The 18,950-nt window shown below is 35.6% G+C and overlaps 1 long non-coding RNA gene and 1 pseudogene across 1 annotated transcript in view; both read left to right on the top strand.

Moving 5' to 3' along the window:
• The window catches only part of LOC145542346 (uncharacterized), a 281,064-nt gene that overhangs the window by 199,982 nt on the left and 62,132 nt on the right, over positions 1 to 18,950 (top strand). The window lies entirely within an intron of this gene.
• LOC145544089 (U4 spliceosomal RNA) lies at positions 1,625 to 1,755 on the top strand (annotated as a pseudogene).

Here is an 18,950-nt window from a genome sequence, read left to right as displayed (position 1 = left end):
ATTGCAGCCCTTGAAAAAGAGGAAATAGAATGTAAGGTTTTTGCTGCATGTGTGATTAAATCTCATGGGTCTATGGAGAGGAAAATTGAGATGCCAGAGAAACAAATGATGCTGTAAAAACTGAAGTGCACTGACTGAGGCAGAGGGTGGAGATCCCTGAGGGAGATAAGGTTGCTTTAATGATTTCTACTTGGAGTTAGCCAACTAAGAGGATAAGCTGCCACTTCCCACCACTGAAGAATGTAACTCTCAACCTGTACTTATAACCACATGTAATCAGTATCCTAGTCAATACTATTTGCTGATTCCTTAGTGGAAAAATATATCAAGCAATCCAGTAAATTCTTCCCACTATATAATTCTACTGCATTTCGGTACTTGCTGGGCACCACAATAAGATTTATGCTTTTGGTGATTGATTTTCTTATATTCTTTCTATCCCTAGATTTCAGTCTCTTTTCTCTAGTACTTGTACCATTAACTTACACACCCATTACCTTACATACTTATATTTGTGTGTGTGTGTGTGTATGTGTGAGAAGAGTTAAGTTCTACTTTCTTAGCAAATTTCAATTATACAATACAGTGCTGTCAACAATAGTCACCATGATTTATATTAGATCCTGAGACCTTATTCAATGTGCAACTGAAAGCCTGTACCCTTTTACCAATCTCTCCTCCTTATTTCTCCCACCCTGTAGCCCCTGGCAACCACTTTTCTATTCTTTGTCTCTGTAAGTCTGACTTTTTAAAAAAATTCCACACATAAATGATACCATGTAGTATATTTGTCTTTTTCTGTTTTATGGCTCACTTAGCATAATGCCCTCAAGTTCTATCTATGTTGTCACAAATTTCCTTTTTTCCTCATGGCTGAGTAATATTCAATTGTGTGTTTGTACACACACACACACACACACACACACACACGGATACATATGCACACCATATCTTCCTTATCTATTTATCTGTAAATGGACCCTTAGGTTGTTTCTGTATCTTGGCTGTAATGAATAGTGTTAGAGTAAACAAGGGAGTGCAGCTGATTCTGGGCAAACTGTTGTATGACAACAGCTGCTGAATGATATTTTTTCAGTAAATTCCCTGTCTCTCCAACTGTCTACCAGCTGCCCAAACCCTGCCTCCCCCCTGCCTCTCCTTGCCTCTGGTACGCTACTCAAGTGGTCCATGATGTGGGTGGGTTAGCTCTGGGAAAGGTGTTAGGAAGGAAATACCATGCTATCTTCCATGTTTCTCTGGAATGGACCTCAGTCAGCAACAGCACACACCCGTTTCTGTCAATCCAGAGCAGGGCAGGGAACAGAAAAGACAACTTCGATTGCATAGAGTGTTCAGTCCAAAAAAATGAGATCCAATCAAAACATGGCAGATAGTTTTCAGAGTATATGGAGGAAAATTTTTTCATGAGAATCTGTTGAAAAATATTAGATATTTAAAATCAAGTTGGAGCAATTGCTGGCAAAAGCTGAGAAAGTCTTCAAGTAGTACTAGTAATTTTGTTTCAAGTACATGAATATCTTCATCCCTGTGAGTCATATAGAAGAACACAAGAATATGGAACACACCAGATGAGAAATCCAGAGCAAACCAAAACAGGAATAGTAGCTTTGCACAGTGGCAGTATTGTAGACAATGAGGTGTATCTGAGGCGTGATTAAACTAATTGAAAACTTTTCCCCAAACAGGAATAGTTACCTTAACCACTTGAAGAGTTTCAGAATTTCCTCAGGAGGAGAATTAGAAATTTTTATCAGAATCCAATATATTATGTACACTCTAAAATTAATATATATTGTAGAAAGCTCCTTATTGTTCTCATGTGAGTTCAGTAATTTATAACTTTAGTTGTTGTTGGTTTTATAAAGATATGAGTTAGAGGACCACTTTGGGTATTCTAATGATTAAAATTTGTAGTTATAAGTATACCACCCGATTTTTCAGTAAAGATTCTGATGTCCAGAATAAACAAAATAGGTAAACAATATCATTTACCAAAAATGGCTTAAATATGACATGCTGAAATTCATTTATCTGACCTTTTCACAAATCACCTTCCAGTTTCAGTCATTTTAGTGTTGAAAGTGGGAATTTAGATGGAGTAGGTCCTCTTTAAGACTCTGAATCATCTGATTAGTGGTTGACCTTGTCTGGTTCTATGTAGAAGAGTGGAGCTACCATAAAAAAAAAATGATGGCCGTTCATTTGGTTGTTAATTAAGTAGATCACTGTTTATTGAGTATCTCCTATGTTCCAGGTACTGTGCTAGGCACTTAAATTAGTGGTTCAAACATTTATGGTCCCTGCCCATATGGCGTTCGTTCTAGAGCAGTGCTATCCAACAGAAATTTTTGTGATGATGGGAAAGTTCTTTTTCTGCTGTCTAGCTCTATGATCACAGATGAATTTTGGGTTGAAACATGACTAGTGTAAATGATGAATAGTATTTAAAATTTTATTTAATTTTAATTAATTAAAAAATTTAAATTTGAAGAGTCACATGTGGCAAGTGGCTACCACTTTGGACAATACAGCTCTAGAATGTGAGGCAGTTTTATGGCCCCAGGTATCTTGTTTGTCTCTAATCTTAGATTAATATTTATAAAGGGGTCTACTGCCAGTAAAATTTTCTTCATTGGCGGGTCCTTATATTAGTGACAGATCTTCCCACATACTCTAATTTTGCTTCTGCTAGAGCTCTTTCTTTTGTATCTTGCCTCTGAATCCAGTCTTGTGGAGGAAGTACCACATTAAACGAATTCAAAAGTCACTGTAAACACAGCGTATGTTGTTGATTTTTTTTTTTTTGCTAAAATACACAATTGGACTAATATTATTTGACAGGTTACTATTATTAACATAGGTTAAGTGTGTGACCTCAAGGACTATACAGTCCATGGAATTCTCCAGGCCAGAATACTGGAGTGGGTAGCCTTTCCCTTCTCTAGGGGATCTTCCCACCCAGGGATTGAACCCAGGTCTCCTGCATTGCAGGTGGATTCTTTACCAACTGAGCTATCAGGGAAGCAACATAGGTTAAGTCAATTTTCAAAAATGGCTTTGAATCACTGTTTTCTTTGTACGTTTTTTTTTTTTTTTTTTTTTTTTTTTTTTAAATAAAATGCTCAGTAATGGGAAATTCCAAAAAGGGAGAACATTCTTTTCTTGGGCTATTAAACATATGGAGTGTTTGCATTTTCAAAAAAAAAAGAATTAATGGAAAATAAGATTCTGTTATGCTCTAGTGCTGCAGCTTTGAACATAATGTATCACAGGCTAGTTACAAGTCAGTCTTTTAGCAGGATTATACATGATCAAAGCTTTTGGATTCAGAGTTATTTGGCTTAAGTGATTTGAAAATAATGTCACTGCTTAAGCTATCATATCTTCTCTCTGTTCATATAATGATGCTGATGGTTTGCTTAAGTGGGGCTGTCCATCTCTGATTATATCTAATTAATTATGCATATATTCATTTAATACCTAAAAATCTCAGAAGTTTACCATAGGTTTAAGTTATTAGCAGGATTAACCATTTTACCTTACAAATATTAATATTTAAAGATCTGGCTCTTTTCTCTCTTTTTGGAATTCTTTTGCAATGGACTGAGCATAAGAGAGCTGATATAGAATTTCTGTTTAGTTTTTCTCAAATGAAATATAGTCTTATCAGACTCGTTGTCAACTTGTTTTCAAATCTTAAGGAACAGAGATGTATTTAGATTCTTTCAACATAGTGGCCTTTAATGTATGACATTGATCTTCATTATTGTCAATAAATATTTATTAATTAAAGTGATAAGAATAATATGGGTTGGTTATCAGAGAAGACAGGGAGTGTTACACATATCTGTTAGTTATCTCTATCTAAAGCCCTTTCCATTGCTTTTTCATCATACCTGTAAGCCATCAGGTGACATTCAGAGAGTTGGATTTTGATCTCCAGTAGGATGTTAACACCTTGGCAGGAATATGTACATCTGATCCCTTTCTGAATGTTTCAGCCAAGTAGCATCCTTTTGGAACAGATTAGTCTGGACATCCCCACCCCCACCCCCAAATATTATGGGATGAAGTGAGAAAGGAGAAAAGTTCTGAGAGTAGGAGGAATCAGAAACATTTTCTTAATTCAAATTTTACCTACCTAGTCTTGATTTAGAAAAGAGTATGATATGAATAAGAGACTGTCAACTAAAGCTCAATATTATTTTCTTCAAGAATTAGTTACTTGAGTGATTTAGTATTCATAATTTAACTGGAATTTTGACTTCACAAATTTTTTATATTTCCTAAGTATATATATGAAAATCCATGACACAACTTAAAAAATTGTTATTTTACCTCAGAAGGCACATGCATACGTGTAAGTATATAAATGAAAAATTATGTATATGTATCAACTAAATAAAATGTTCTTCAATGTATATTTATATATTAATACACATTTGCTTTCATGATATTTAATTATTGAGATTAAAGAGAAATTTGATAGATATTCCCGGAATATAAACTCCCTTTGATGACTCAGGTACTTAGAGAAAAATAAATTAGCTAATTAGTAGAATTTTGCGGTAATATTTAAATTTTTCCTTGTTTATGTGATTTTATTTATTTTAAATCACACTACATTTATTTGGATTATGAACATATGATAGTATTAAAATTATTAAATTACTATGCAGCCTTTATTCATTTCTATTTTTTATATTTAGAAGGCTTTTTGTTTAGTTGGATTTGTTTTTTAAAGCAAAAGTTTTATGCACTTATTTCTAACTTCTAGCAAAACAAATTCTTCCAGTGACTCAGATCATAGAGCATAGTATAAAAAGTTATAAGAACTCATTTAGACATGTATCAAGTCATCATGTTTCATTTTAAGTTTTTTCAATCACACCTCAATAAAACTGAAAAAATAAGTAGATGGTACTATTCCAATGTAAGACAGGATTTTTAATTATTGTTACCCAATTTCTTTGAATATATTTTAAACAGATTGTATATTTTAAACATTATTTTGTGCCTACAGGGGAAAGAACTAATTTAGGATGAAAGGCACTGCAGTGGGGGAAACAGTCATCTGGGAACAGAAAGACTCGGGGTCGTGTGCTAGCTCCCCCTTCATAATATCCCTGTGAATTTAGGAGTTCATTTAAAAATCCCCAAGCTCCATTTCCATCATGTAAATTGGAGACAAAATGCCTTCCATTTCTTCTGCATTGACAAAGATTATATGTGAAAATGCACTGAAAGTAGAAAGTGTTAGCAGTTGTCAAGAAATGCTATCACTCACAGAGTACATTCATTCTTTGAAACAGTTATTTTAAGGCCAAATATTTTGTATATAATGAGAAAAGATACAAATTTCTCAACTTAAGTAAAAGACTTGTCTTTTGAGAGCTGCCATGGGCTTAGGATGACCTTGGATGGAAGCATCAAGTTCTTTTTACGGCTACGTAGTCTCATGACCATAAACTTTCTATGGTCTAATAGTAGCAATAACAATAACAAGTAGAATCATAGCACCAGCTCTGAGATGTATGTGCAGAGCTCATTAAATGGAATGCTATATTATTATTTCATGACACATGATCTTGTTTTACTCAGTAGTAAAATAAGAACAAATTCACAACACAGTGTTTCAGAGCATATTTCCATCAACTTAAAACTTCTCTCCTGCTAGTCTGTAGTCAATCCCCGTCCCCCTCTACAACGTTGCGTAGGTACATGCATGTTCAGTCATGTCCGATTCTTTGTGACCTCATGAACTGTAGCTTTAGGTAACCACCAATCTGCATTCTATCTCTATAGGTTTGCCTTAAGTAGAAATTTCAAATGAATGAAGTCATGCAATATGTAGTTTGTTTTTTTTTTTTTTGCATCTGGCTTCTCTCAGTTGGTACAGTGTTTCTGAGATTTATTCTTGTTGTAGCATGTATAAAGAGTTTATTTCTTTATACTGGTAATAGCTCATATTATGGATATACCGTATTTTGCTTATCCATTTACCAGTTACTCTATTAAATTTCCCATTTGGGCTCTCTTTTTGAATAATGTTGTTATGAACATTTGTGTGTGACAGTATGTATGTGTGGGTGTGTACATGTATTTACTTATTTTTGTGGACCTAAATTGTTTCCCTTGGGTAGATACTTAGGAGTAGAATTGCAGTGTTGCATGGCAGGTATCTGTTTAATCTTCTAAGAAACTGCTAAATTGGTTTTCAAAGTTGATTATCATTTAGAATTCATAGCAGAAAAATATGAAGGTTCATAGTTTTGAATCCTTATCCATACTAGTGTTATCAGTCTTTAGAATTATGGTCACTCCAATGAGAATGTGGTAATATCTCATTAAAGTTTTAATTTGCATTTCCCTAATGACTAATAATATTAAACATCTTTTCTTGTGCTTATTAGATATTTGTATATCCTCTTTGGTGAATATTTACTCAGATTTTTGCCCATTTTTAAACTGGAAGTTTTCTTATTATTGATTTGTAAAGGTTCCCTGTATATTCTGGAACTTACAAGTCCTTTATCAGATATATGATGATATAAGATCTGCAAATATTAATAATTTCTCCTAGATTGTGACTTGTTTTTTTATTTTCATTTCTTCTTTGCTCTTCTTTTGAAGAACAAAATTTTAAAAATATTTGTTTTGGGAATTAACAATAAGCATTTCTTTTTTGCTCATGCAAGTATGCTGTAGTTGGGTGGGTTTTATGGATAAAGGCTAAATTCAGTTGTGTTTCAAAGGTATGAGTTAGGTCTACATATCCCTTCTCCTTCTTGGACAAGAAGCTATCCAAACTATGTTCTTTTCATGGTAAAAGGCAGGAGTTCAAGGGGGGCAAAATTAATTACATAAGCACATTTCAAATCTTTGCATCATATCCACTAACATCCCATTCCCCTACACAAGTCACAATGAAGAAACCCAAAGTCAAGGGGCAGGAAAAAGTCTTTTGTCTCCCAGGAGTCCATTGCAAAGAAATTAAAGAACAGAGACCAGTGATCCAATTTGCCACAAACAGCATATGAGTTTTATAGTACTAAACAAGATATATATTTTTGAAATATACAGAGCAAATAAATACCTATCCCTTGAAAGCATTTTGTCCACCAGGAAGCCACAATCAGTACAACTTAAGGAATTCTTCAAGGTTATGTTGTTTAGTGCTATAAGTGTTAGTTAATATAACAAACAATTCAATATAAATTATCATGATGGTACAATTTAGCTCATATTTTTTCAAAATTTTTAATTTTGATGAAGTCCAATTTATCAGTTTTTAAAATGGATTCTGTTCTGTCGTATTAAGAAATCTTTGCCTAACCTAACATTCCAAACATTTTCTCTTATGCTCTCTTGTAGAAGTGTTACAGATTTACATTTAGCTGATGACCCATTTTCAGTTAATTTTTATGTATGGTACAAGGTGGAGGGAAGCTTTTAATATTAGTTTTTTCAGGGCTTAAATATCTAGGCATTGTCCTTCAATATTATTGTAAAGACTATTCTTTCCCCATTGAATTGCCTGGCATTTTTGTCAAAAATTAATTGATCATAAATTTAGGAGTTTATCTGTGTTCCATTGATTTATGTGCTTATGCTTATGTCAGTGCCACACTGTCTTGCTTACTGTAACTTCACAGTAAGTGTTGAGGTCAGAAAATGTAAACCTAATTCATTTATTCTTTTTCAAAATTGTTTTGGCTATTCCAGGCCCTTTACATTTCTATATCAGTTTTAAGTTTGGATTGTCAAGTTTTACAAAAGTAGCGGCTGGGATTTTGATTTTTATGTTGATCTGATGTGTTGAATTTGAGATAAATTGCCTTGTTAACAATCCACGAATGTGATTTGTCTCTCTCTTTACTTGTATATTTACTTGGATAAAAATATCTCTTTACTTGGATATCAATAACCTCAGATATGCAGATGACACCACACTTACGGTAGAAAGTGAAGAAGAACTAAAGAGCCTGTCAATGAAGGTGAAAGAAGAGAGTGAAAAAGCTGGCTTAAAACTCAACATTCAAAAAACTAAAATCATGGCATCTGGTCCAATCACTTTATGGCAAATAGATCGGGAAACAATGGAAACAGTGACAGACTTTAGTTTTTGGGCTCCAAAATCACTGCAGATGGTGACTGCAGCCATGAAATTAAAAGATACTTGCTCCTTGGAAGAAAAGCTATGACCAACCTAGACAGCATATTAAAAGGCAGAGACATTACTTTGCAGACAAAGGTCCGTCTAGTCAAAGCTATGGTTTTTCTAGCAGTCATATATGGATGTGAGAGTTGTACTATAAAGAAAGCTGAGTGCCGAAGAATTGATGCTTTTGAACTGTGGTGTTGGAGAAGACTCTTGAGAGTCCCTTTGGGCAGCAAGAAGATCCAACCAGTGCATTCTACAGGAAATCAATCCTGAATATTCATTGGAAGGACTGATGCTGAAGCTGAAACTCCAATACTTTGGCCACGTGATGCAAAGAACTGACTCAATGGAAAAGACTCTGCTGCTGGGCAAGATTGAAGGCAGGAGGAGAGGGGGATGACAGGGGATGAGATGGTTTGATGGCATGATGGACTCAATGGCCATGAGTTTGGGTAAACTCTGGGAGTTGGTGATGGACAGGGAGGCCTGGCATGCTGCAGTCCACAGGGTCACAGAGTCAGACATGACTGAGTGACTGAACTGAATTTACTTGGATGTTTAATTTATCTCTGCAGTGCTTTTTAGTTTTTGGTTACAAGTCTTGTACTTCTTTTGTTAAATGTATTCCTAAATATTTAAATCTGTTTGATAGTATTGTGAATGGAATTGTCCCTTAATTTCATTTTTGTTTCCAGTATTAGAAACAAAATTAACATTTTAATCTCGTATTCTGTGAACTTGCTAAATTTTCTATTATTTCTAGTAGCTCTTTCTTCCTGTAAATTCCTTAGGATATCTACATAGACAATCAGCTCATTTGTGAATATGCCCAGTTTTACTTCTTCCCTTGCAATCTGATGTTTTTTAAATTTATTTTTCTTTTCTTATTGCACTGACCAGAAACTCCAATACAATACTGAATAGAAATGGTGAAAGTTGACATCATTGTGTTGTCCCTGATTTTAGGAAAAAAAACATTTAGTCTTTCATCATTAAGTATATGTTAGCTGCAAGTTTTTGTAGAATTTTTTTTGAGGATTATAAAGTTCCCTTCTAATCCTTGTTGTTTGAGAGATCTTTCATTTTTTAACCATATATTGTGATTTTTGTTCTTTATTCTGTTGATATGGTATATTGCATTGTTTGATTTTTGGATGTTTAAATCATTCTTGCATTCCTAGAATATATCTCACTTGATTATGGCATAGAATCCTTTTATGTATCAATATGTATATACTTGCTTAAAGACTTTTGAGTCCACATCCAATATATAAAGGATATTAGTTTGCATCTTTCTTTGCTATCTTTCGGGGGGGATTCTACTTAGTATCTTTGTCTCAAAGTCTACCTTTTCAAAAAAATAATCATTCCACATTATGGCAATATTATTTGTGTGTTTTCTTATTGGTTTTATAACAAATCATGGCCCTGCTTCACACTATCCTCTGTGCTATCACAGAGGCCTCAAGTGTCCAGCAGACTCCAACAAAATTGTCTTATCTGGCACAAAGTTGTACTAGGACTGTGCAAAGGACTTGAGAAAGGAGCCATGCCCATCATGAAACTGTTGTCCTGGAGTGCCTGACTCAGTCATATGCTCCTAGCTAGACAAAGACCTGGGATTATTTGGGTTCAGAGTTCCAGGTGTCATTCTGTGCTGGGAAGCTGCTCAGTTTGGAGATCTCTTAGTCATGTAACTAGGAATGCTATGTGACTAACTGCAACTCTCCAGCAGGAAAGTTGAGATAATCAATTTAAAATTCATGCCTATTTATTATCAAAAAATCCAGTCAGAGCAGATATATTTTGGTGGAAGGATTCTTTAGACAAGTATATGGAAACCACAAAAAAAGCTTCATTAAAAAAAATATTTTTATGGCTATTAAATTCCCTTTGTGTGATGAGGAGTTCTAGCTGAGGTCAAAGGGCCTCTGGTGTCCTTGAAGAAGGAGGGACTGAGTTACAGGTCTGCTGGTAACCCTTTTCTTACCATCCTCTTTCTGCATTCTTTTGTTTTAGCTGTGTGTTTTCTAAGTTATACAATCGGCACTTGTTTTTTGTAAACTAATCTGAAAGCCATTAAAAAAATATACAGAGGTCTTTAAGCCATTTATATTTGCTGCTATTAACAGATGTACTTAACTTTATCTCTATGGTTTTGTTGCATGGTTTCTGTTCTTTTATGTGTTTTGGCAATTTCTCCTTTTTAAAAAAAGATTTAAAAGGTCTCCTTATTATACTTTTTATACTATTGTACTTTGATCTTATTTTTATTTTTTTCCAGAGATTCCTATTAAGGTTGTGTAAGACATATTGTAACTTTAAAAATAAAATAAAAACATTAGGAATGAAACTATATTTTATCACTCTATCTTTTATAAAAAAATGTTTTTAACCTAACCCACCTCAGAATGAGGACTGTTGAAAAACGATGAATATAATTGTAGTTGAAGGGAACAAGGAAATCTATGTAGAAGAAGAGGCATGTAAGTTTGACCCTGAACAACTGGTAGAATACAAATAGGTGGAGCTAAAGAGGTATGTAACTCTTAAAATCAACTATGTAGTTACTCACTCCATAGATTATTTTAGGAGAATGGTTGACTATTCCCCAGTGGCTCACAGGTAAAGAATCCACATGCAGTGCGGAGACTCAGGTTTGATCCCCGGGTCAGGAAGATCCACTGGAGAAGGAATTGGCAACCCCTTCCAGTATTCTCTTCTGGGAAATCCCATGGACAGAGGAGCCTGGCAGGCTATAGTCCGTGGGGGTCACAAAGAGTCAGATGCGACTTAGCAACTCAACAACAATGACAACTTGCAACCTAGCGGCAGTTGCAGTTACTCATTCTATAGCTTCGTTTAGGAGAATGGTTTACTGTTGGCTATTTTCCCACATAACCTTTGATTCAAAACCTGAATATAATATTCAGAACAAAAATCCTTCCAGCAGCAGCTGAAATGTAAGCTTTTGGTAACTGGCAAAGGTGGTTCTTTCTGAAACAGCAGGGTGGGGACAGCTGAAGGGGGCCTCTGGGAAGCCCACTCCCCACCCTGGCTCTTCAGTGCAGACAGTGAATTGCAGCATCTAGAAAGAGTATAACATACAGGACATAACCCAGTTTTGAATGGAGACATTTTGCTTCAGCCAAAGATATCAGTGCTATTATATATCTTCTCTGTAATCTACATTTTTATGATTCAATAAAAATATGAATCTGCTTGTGAAAGTATTGACTTCTTTTATGCTACCCAAAATGAATCTGCCTTCTATACAGCAAGGCTTAATAAATGACTGTTGAACTGAGTGAATGCATGGATAAACAGAGTTGTCAGATATGGTCCTGAAGAGGTGAAACATTTAATTTAATATGTATATTCACTTTCCATTTTATTAATAAGAAACTACAGACTGGAGCTGCAAGATAACCTTTGCTAATGAGAGTGACATTGCATACACAAACAACTGAAACCTCTAACCAGGCTTGTAAAATGTTTTTATTTTACAACCAAATTTGATTTGTCCTGCCAAATTTGCATTGCTCTGCTCATTATTATCAATAGCAGTCTTTGTCTTTAAAAAAAATTTTTTTTTACCCATTTCCATTTAGATCATGGACAAAACTGTAACTTGTTCAGCCAAAGATTTTTTTCTTTGAAAAGTAATTGATGATAGTGGCAATCCTGTCAGTAAATGAGAGTTTGAAGCCTGTAAATATGGGGACCAGACTCTGGGTCTTATTAATTTAGTAAGGCCTTGACAGGCTGCTTGGGAAATACCTTGGAGTTTTCTTTTGAAATTTTGGCATTTACTGTGAGCCTCTTGCCTTTCGTATTCATCACGTACCTTCTCACAGTTTCATATTATTTTAGGCAATGCATATGGAAGTATAGGGCTTCCCAGGTGGCACTAGTGGTAAAGAACCTGTCTGTCAATGCAGGAGATGTAAGAAACGTGGGTTGGATCCCTGGGTCGGGAAGATCCCCTGGATTAGGGCATGGCAACCTACTCTAGTATTCTTGCCTGGCAACCTACTCTAGTATTCTTGCCTGGGGTAATCCCATGGACAGAGGAGCCTGGTGATCTCAAAGAATTGGGCATTACTGCAGCGACTTAGCACACATGGAAATATATCATATAAGTGCTTTTTCTTATTATAACATTATGGCCAGAAATTGTCTTCCTTTGGAATCAATGCTATTTCACAGATGAGAACCAGATTAGAGAAGATGTTCCACACATTTGTTGGTAGTTAAATTGGGACAAAACTCAGTTCTGCTGACTCCTAGGCCAACCTGTCTCCAGATTCAAGGGAATACAACCAACTGTTTCATAAAAACACTGTGTTTGACTACTCTCAGCTTCTAAGCTCATAATGTATAGGTTGTCATTAGCACAGATCCACTAATAGCTAGAACAGGATGATAGAGAGCACCATGTTTGACTTATGAAGAGGCCTGCAGCTCTGCCCTGCTAATTACAGAATCAGTCATCTTCTTCCATAATTGAGTTTGGGCTTTAACATTTTTGTACATGGTATATCATGACAATCTTAAGCCTAGTGTTGTACTCAAGAGAAATATTTTAATAGATGAAAGTACAATAATGTATGTCTCCTGTTTTCTTAAATGACAAAGTATTAACAATTTTCCAGGCATACTTTCTCACCTGGAAAGTGATCCTCTCAAGGACAGGCATCAGGTAGGAGATACATGTTTTCATTCTTTCTCATTTATTTGCCAATAAGTGATGGGACTAGATGCCATGATCTTAGTTTTTTGAATATTGAGTTTTAAGCTAACTTTTTCACTCTCCTCTTTCACTTTCATCAAGAGGGGGAAACGGTGACAGACTTTATTTTCTTGGGCTCCAAAATCACTGCAGATGGTGACTGCAGCCATGAAATTAAAAGATGCTTGCTCCTTGGAAGAAAAGCTATAAAAAATCTAGATAGCATATTAAAAAGCAGAGACATTACTTTGCCGACAAAGGTCTGTCTTGTCAAAGCTATTATTTTTCCAGTAGTCATGTATGGATGTGAGAGTTGGACCATAAAGAAAGCTGAGCGCTGAAGAACTGATGCTTTTGAACTGTCATGTTGCAGAAGGCTCTTGAGTGTCCCTTGGACTGCAAGGAGATCCAACCAGTCAATCCTAAGGGAAGTCAGTCTTGAATATTCATTGGATGCACTGATGCTGAAACTGAAGCTCCAATACTTTGGCCACCTGATGCGAAGAACTGACTCATTGGAAAAGACCCTGCTGCTGGGCAAGATTGAAGGCAGGAGGAGAAGGGGACAACAGAGGATGAGATGGTTGGATAGCATGATGGACTCGATGGACATGAGTTTGGGCAAGCTCTGGGAATTGGTGATGGACAGCAAGGCCTGGCATGCTGCTGTCCATGGGGTTGCAAAGAGTTGGACATGACTGAGCGATTGAACTGAACTGAGGAAACACATATTAGAAAAAAAAAGATGTCGTAAAACTCATCTCAGTCAACTTAAATGGTAAATAGAAACATCTTGATCCAAATAGTAGGGAACTAGGAGTTCCCCAAAGTAAGCTAAGGAGGAATTAAAGTTACATTTGTCTAAAACTTTACTATTCAGACAATGACTATAGATGCTTAATATGACTTGAGTAGAAAAATTAAATTTTGGACATTTTCATCATCAACTTTAAAATGATTAAAATTTTTGCATGTTTTCAACTTGCTTTCAAAAGAAAAATGAGAAATGCAATTAATATGGTTTAACTCTGCAGGATAAATATTATTATTTAATGATGTATAAAACAGCTTTATTCTAACAGCTTCATGCTGGGCACAGAAATGAAAAAGAAAACTCAGATTTATGTTTATGTATGTATGCACTTAGGATAGCCAATTCTTTATTTCCAGTATGAGAACTCATTTAACTTTGTTACCTATCAAGTGAATATTTTGGGAAGCATTAGCGTGTCACATATTTCTCAAAACTCTAAATGCCATGCAGAATAAATGTAAAACAAGGATTAAAATTTAATCCATTAGTATCCATTTACTAATGGGCCGTTTCTTTTGCCCAACTCACTAATTCTACTAATGTGAAAGATATGTCATAATAAATAATGATGAAGTAGGTGTCACTGATTGAGCACCTGTTATGGCCAAAACACAGTCAGAACTCAGTCTATCCGATCCTAGTTTGTCAGAACTCAGTGTATCAGAACCCAGTGTAGATGATCATGGCCTCTAGAATTAAATTCTGACTTGTGAGTCAGCACTGAAAGTTTTCCAAATCAAACTCTATTTCCAGTCTAATCCCACACTCTACTCTTAATAATACTACCTAACAGTGAAATCATACTTTTCTATGTTGTACACAGACACCAAGGCTTTCACCCCTTGAGTTTTTCTTCATGTTACCTCTTATACCTAAATGCTCTCCCTAGAAAATTTGCACGTCAAGTTCTGTATAATATTTCCTTTTCATGACATTTATTTTCAACTTGAACTATAGTTATTTTTTTTATCATTATTCCATCTTTTCTATTAGGTTGCAGTTTTGTGAAGATACAGACCATGCATTAATTATTCTTGTGTGTTTTCCTGTCACCATGGAAAGTAATTAGGTTCCCGGTATCTGCTGAAGAATACACAGTGCTCCATTGGCAATATGTGAGAATGACTAGCAAACTCTTGATGAATTCCTTCCTCTTTATAAGTTGACTACCTTTTGGCCTTGAATGCATCCTTAGCTTGAATCCTTGCATATCTCAAAATCTTCTTTAAAAAAATCTTGAAATATTTGGAATAAATAAAGGGATTTATAAATTGAAAAAGCAACACTGATTCAAATATGGGAAGAGAAATATCTAGACATTATACAATGAATTAAAAGACGGAGAACAAGTGCTTTACAGGAAACGTAGACTGCTTTATAGTAGGGTTAATATTAGCTTGCCTCTGAAACTTTTTGGGTATGTTCTAAGGATAGTAATGATGTTAAGAATCTTAGGATGACTTCAAGGTATTTGTTTAGTCTTTTGTAATAGTTCTATGCATTACTGTTCTTACCTAGACCTTTCTTTAGGTCAGAAACAATACAGTTTTCTTTTCTTTTTTTAACAATAGAGTTTTCATTCTTGAATAATTATTACTAGTAGACAGGTAAACAACTTCAATGTTCTCTGTGTTTTAGAGTTTATTTTTTAACTCTGATAGGTAAGAGAAACATACTATGTGGCACAGTGGTAAAGAATCTTCCTGCCAATACAGGGGAGGCAAGAGACAGGGTTTGATCTCTGGGTGGGGAAGATCTCCTGGAGTAGGAAATGGCAACGGGGCTCCAGTATTCTTGCCTGGGAAATTTCGTGGACAGAGGAGCTTGGCTGGCTACAGTCCATGGGGTAGCAAAGAGTTGGACATGACTGAGTACACACTCTCTCTCACTTTCTCTCTTACACACACACACACACACACACACACACACACACACACACACACACACAGGCAATGAAATATAGCAGTTAAGACGAGGATTAGATTATCTGGTTCAGAACTAGCTATGATCTTAAGCAAGATAATTAACCTCTCTGATAGCTGTTTCAGCATATGTAAAATGAGTTCTTACCTTGGGATATTGTATGATTTGAACAAGATTGTATACACTGTTAACCTAAAACAAGAACACAGGTAGTTATTTTATTCGCAAAATGGGTTAAGAAACAGTAAAGAATTGTAAATTTGGGATGGAGCATGTGGCAAACCACATTTAAGTCTGATAAAAGGAAAGAGAAGAAACTTTTTTAGAGAAGGAGAAGTTGGGAGGGGATGTTATAAACAAAATGGCCACTGGAGGAAACTAGGAGTTCACAGTATGGTTAATTTTCATTGGCTGAGTTGTGACAGTCTCTGATTGGTTGAGCTGTTTCCAGGCAAGGAGAAATGTTTTATTCCTCCTGCTGAAGGTAGTAAAGTATGTTACTTCCTGCTGGAGATGCAAGGTACATCTCTTCCTGTTGGGATATGTATTGTTCTTGAGTGGTACTTGAATGAGAGATTCACGTACCTTCTGTACCTCCTCCTGAGATTCAGCATGTGAATGAGAATTCCTCCTTCTGGTCTCCTAGCCCCATAGACAGAGAAGCCTGGTGGGCTACAGTTCATGGGGTGGCAGAGTTGAAAACAACTGAGTGACTAACACTACTACTATTACACAATCATTATGAGGACTAGGGAATTCCCTCAAGCCCTCAAAACTAAGCTTCTAGGAAAAAAATCCTGAAAATATACAGTACACCAGCCTGAGGAGAAAATGACCTGGTGGCCACCAGGGCAATCAGGCACTGTATACCACAGCATGTGTTGTCCTCAGACCTCAAGCTCCCTCTGTTGATATCTCCACCTCACAGTCATGGCTCTCCCCAAATGCCTCTGCTGCCCACTCACCAGCAAGCAGGATGCCCAGGCAAAGCTGGATAATGCATGCTGGTGAGTGGTTGCAGAGTTCTGACTGTTTAAGCAAGGCATGCAAGTGAGAGTTCTAGTTTCAACCTTGGAGAGTTGGAATCAGAAAGGTAGATAATTCTCCAAATGTTAGAGTTATGTGGAAAAGGCGCTAAGCAGACAGAGAACACAGAAAATCCACTGTAACCATCTCCACCATTTTGTGTGATTAACAGGTTATGGTTTTATAATCAGAAGTGCTAAATTCTGGGATTATCTGGTGTTATAGTGATTAGGAGTCCACGCTTTCACTGCTGAGGGCCCAGGTTCCATCTCTGGTCAGGGGACTAAGGTCCCACAAACTGTACAAGTAAATATATGAATAAATAACCACCCTCCCAAAAAAGTGCTAATCTAGAGGAAGTTGCAGAATTTTAGATGAATGAACTAGTTGCTTTCATAAACATTCTGTGGGCATGAGTATATCCTTTGAGCTCTTTTTATTACTATCAAGATTTTAATACCATGGAACTGCCCTTTGTTATCTAACATCAAGGAATCAGGAAAGTTCAGGTTTTTTTTTTCCCCCCAAGAGTATCAACTGAAATAATTTAGAAAAAAATCTTTCAATGGTTAAACATGTTTGAAATTTAAATTTCTTTACTTTTGAGGCACTTGACTCCAAAACTATGAAAGGGCATGATAAGTCTTCCTCACTCCTGTCTACCAGCGACTGAATATGCTGCAGACAGTCCAGGCAGTAAGTTTCTTGTGAAGCCCTCCAGAGACCTTGCATATACAAACAGACACTGTTCTGTCCACACTGTAGCATCCTATCCATATTTTACTGTACTGTTTTGTTTTTCTCACTTACTAATGTATCTTGTGTATCATTCAGTGTAAGCGGAAAAAGACACACTTCTCATTCTCTTATGACTGCAAAATATTATACTCTATGAATGCATAACTTTTAAGAGCAGTTTCCTAATGCTGGGCATTTAGATATTTTCACCCAATGTTATTATATGCAATGCTGTTATGAAAAGCCACAGACATAGGGCTTTGGCAAGTGTCTATTTTACCTATAGGATAGATTCTCGGAAGCTAACGAAGTTAAAATGTGTTTGATTTGATAACTCTTGTTGAATTGCCTTTCATAGAAGTTATGCCAATTTGTGCTTTCACCAGGATGTGTAAGTATAATTTTTTACTCATATCTTTGTCAGTACAGAATGTTCTCAAACTTTCTGAGCCTTGCCCGCCAAGAAGGCAAAAAATATAATATCTTGATGCTTTTATATGTTTAAGTCACTTGTATTCCCTTTCTTTTAACCTTCCATTCAAAGGTAATCTATTTTCATTCAGTAGGTTGACTTTTTTTTTTTAATTTTTAAGGACTGTTTATTGTTTAGGGAAATTAATGTTTATCTGACAGATAAGTTACAAATTTATTTTAGTGTTGCAATGGTCTTCTGATTTTGCTTTTTAAGGTTTTGGCAATTACTCTCTGACTTTACTTTTGATTCAGTTAGCAAAGTGATATTTGCCAAGAAAAATTAAAAAAAAATTTTTTAAGTAGCCAAATTTGTCAATTTGACAAACTATGTCTTCTGATTTATGTGTTACATTAGCAAGATTCATTATTTTTTTCTGAGAATATGTAAAGAACTCAAAAACTACTAGATAAGACTAACAAATTCAAACATGTGTTCATGAGAAGGTGTCTTATTAATGTCCATCTGTCTTCACATTAAAACTCTTCAATAGCTCCCCATTTTTTCTTAAGAAGCAGTATAAGTTTGAATTTATACCATGGACCACATGGTTCTTCATGGTAATTTTCTCATCTAGCACTCCATCCCCCACATGCCTTATGTATCATCCAGTTCTTTCAGTGGGTCACAAAATTTTAGTTCCTCAAATGCCCAAACTCTTTCTGGCTCTAGCCCTTCACAGTGTAAACCACTTCATTTGAAATATTCTACTTTTTTTAGTTATTCTTTTGATTCAATATTCCTGTTTAAATAGTTTTTAATCTTTGCTGACAGCATTTCTCTGGGAAACTCTTGAAAAAGCCCATTTCCACGTCAACCTTAAACACCCTTCCTATGCCTTCCCATGGCATATTTTTCTACTCTGGGAGGAAATTGTGAGGTTGGAATACTACCTGGGAGCAGGGGTTATTGGTGATCTTAGTCAGTACTTTTTGGTAACAATTTCATTGAGATATGATTTACATCATTTAAAGTATATAATTCAATGGATTCAGCATACATACAGATTTATATAGCCCTTATCACAATCAATTTTATAATGTTTTCATCACCCCCAGGG

The sequence above is a fragment of the Giraffa tippelskirchi genome, chromosome 3 (genome assembly GCF_054371585.1).
Source record: "Giraffa tippelskirchi isolate mGirTip1 chromosome 3, T2T-mGirTip1v1.2.pri, whole genome shotgun sequence".
NCBI classification, from domain to species: Eukaryota; Metazoa; Chordata; class Mammalia; order Artiodactyla; family Giraffidae; genus Giraffa; species Giraffa tippelskirchi.
This window is presented reverse-complemented; position numbering and strand designations above follow the sequence as displayed.